Here is a 3275-nt window from a genome sequence, read left to right on the forward strand (position 1 = left end):
TCTGTATCTGACATTGTAATATTGTGCCCTGGCAGCAGGTCTTATACTGAGCCTCGTAAAGAGACTTTATCCCCAGAACTGGCCCTATAAACTTTAAGATCTCTGTCTTAAATTGTTATTCAGAGCACTTAAAAGAAACCCTAGCATGTGGCGAGAAAGAAACCCTTTTTTGATGGAGCGATTTTTAATTATTTATTTCTATTAAGCACTCTCCAGTCTCCTTGTATCTCAAGACTACAAAGACAAACGTCTGGCATTGCTTATATCAGAAGTAAAACTAAGTGCTTTACATCTGAGATAAGCTGTGCTGTGTAATTTAGATACAGTGACTCATCTAATCAATGCACTAACTGATGTCAGGGGCCTAGATGTAAAACTATACACACACCACCACCACCACCTTGAACCACCTTTTGCTTTAATTACAGCCTTCAGTCTTTTGGGATTTGTCTCTACTAACTTTTTTTTATTAGACTGAAATATATGCTAATATATAATATATTACATATAATTTTTTCTACCGAATATATAAAATCCTTATTGCAGAACAAGGTACCTTACAAAAAAGCATAAACATGGTCACCTATCGGATCAGGAGAATGCACCTTTGATTCCTAAAAGTAGTAGGTGGCACATTTAGTTTTGGAACAGAGCCATAGAAACATTCAGAACTGTCCCACCCATACAGTAAGATGCAAAATCCAAGAGTTAATCTTATGTAAATTATATAGTACAGCATATATTTGGTTACTAGCATTTCCAGAGTCCACTTTTGGCTGCATTTCATTCTTACAAGCATGTTAAAGGTGCGAATGAGATTTAGGGCTACATCGATAAATAACGCAGCAGTGCCCTGACCCTAAAACAGGAATCCATTGGTGTAAATCTGTCCTGCCACCATCAGCAAACCATTCATGCGTTATTGGAATTGTACTGGACTGTAAAAGAAATTCCTCCATTTTGAGCAAAATGAAATGTTTTTTTTTTTTTTTTTTTTAACCTATTTTTCACTTGAGCACAGAGCCGCTGATGGCTTACTTCTGAGTCGCTCACATGGTGGAGAAGAAAATAACAGTTGGCAATCAGTTGCCACTACAGAAGTACTTGTGCTATGAAATACGTCTTTAACACATGTAAAAACTGCAGGACTGCATACTAAATATGCCACTGTTCAATTCAATTCAATTCAAGTTTATTTGTATAGCGCTTTTTACGATACAAATCATTGCAAAGCAACTTTACAGAAAATTACGTTTCTACAATATTTAGTAGTAGCTTATCAGTGGTGACTGTCAGTTTATGTGCATACGGCAGAAATGTTCAGAAAAATCAATAAAAGACGTAAACTAACAGACAATTAACACTATTAACAGCAATTATGCAATCAAACTTAGAGCAAAATGTGGTAGTTCTGTACGTTGTCTCTGGGTTAGTATCATCTGAGGTCCTCTGAGGGGTTGCATCATCTCTTCTCAGGTGTTCTGGATCCAGACTGGAGCTTGTGTAAATCCTAGTTACAAAACAGAGAAACAAATAGAGACATAATTAGCATAGCTGCTGTTCCAGCCAAGTAAAATTAATTAGTTTAACCCAAGCTAAAGAATAATAATGTGCATTTGATCAGATATAACTGCAGTCCAAAATTATGAAATGCATTATTTGAATGCTTGGCCAATGAGGTGTGTTTTTAATCTAGATTTAAACAGAGAAAGTGTCTGAACCCTGAAGATTATCAGGAAGGCTATTCCAGAATTTGAGAGCCAAATGCGAAAAAGCTCTGCCTCCTTTAGTGGACTTTGCTATCCTAGGTACTATCAAAAGTCCAGCGTTTTGTGACCTTAGGGAGCGTGATGGGTTGTAGCGTGGTATAAGACTAGTTAGGTACGCAGGAGCTAACCTCCACTGTTCTTCTGCTGTACCCGAGCTGCAATTCAAGCATTTGGAGAGTGGGATGAGGCCATTGTTTATAATCAGATTTCCTTTTAATTCTAGAATTTAATGCAGAAGTTGCTCTCTGGTTATGAAAAAACTCAATATGCAAGGCAGATGGATTATAGCTGAGCAGCTTCACTGATCTACTGTGATGCATTTTTTACCATCTAACAGATAAACAAAAGCAAATAATCACATCGGGAAGTTTGTCTGTTTTCATTTACCTCAGAGAATCATGACTGCTGGCTCCAATGCGCTACTGCTCTCTGCTGGATTAACATTATATTGCAGCCCTCTAACATACCTGTTTTAGTTTCAAATGCATTGAATATAACTGCATTACATAACACACAATCAAAGCAAGTGTCATGTATTTTAAAAGAAATGCAGTTTACAATTAGTATTGTGTCACTTTAGGGCTGTGAAATGTGTCTATATTCCAAAGTTGATGTTATAAACTGCACTGTTGTAAATGAAGCACTGTTTGTGTATGCCATATATTTTTAGTCTCCTGCAGCAATTGCTTGCAAATGTCACTTGCTTTGATATTTTATCAAATGCAGTGAAATCCTGTTCTAAGCTAAATCTAAATAAGAAAAGTCTTGAATAGAATAAAAATAAAAATATATATTATTTTGTATCTTTTATCTCCAAATAAATAAATAAATAAATAAAAAATAAATCAGTTCATGTTTTTAGGAAACCATACATATTTAATTCACATTACATATTGAATTCAATTTACCGTAAACACTGGAACCATCCGTGCATCAAAACTCAAAAGATTCAAAAATGATTGAAAATATTCCTCTATTTCATACTCACCAGAGCAGAAAAGAGATTCACCGTCACACCATCATCACATAAAAAGCCATTTCAAAGCAAACAAATGTCTGCCCTGGATAAAATAATGGTTTCACTCAGGAGGCTTTACTGAAACAATCATGAATCACAGACACTCTGAAGACAACAAGTATAACAACCCTCCAAACCTCATTACTGCAATGCAAAAAAAAATAAAAAAAATAATAATAAGTACTATGAAAAATTATCATTATAATAAAGTGTCTTTATTATAATACATTATGCTGACTAAAATAAGTATTTAAAATAATTACAATCATTCAATAAATATTATTAATTCAAGCATTTAAATTTGTATAATTTTTTAATGAACTACATTTACTATTAATTACAGTGGCATGCAAATGTTAGGGAACCCCTTGCAGAATCTGTGAAAATGTGAATAATTTTAACAAAATAAGAGAGATCATACAAAATACATGTTATTTTTTATTCAGTACTGTCCTGAGTAAAATATTTTACTTAAAAGATGTTTACAT

Source organism: Cyprinus carpio, chromosome A16 (genome assembly GCF_018340385.1).
Source record: "Cyprinus carpio isolate SPL01 chromosome A16, ASM1834038v1, whole genome shotgun sequence".
Lineage (NCBI taxonomy): Eukaryota > Metazoa > Chordata > Actinopteri > Cypriniformes > Cyprinidae > Cyprinus > Cyprinus carpio.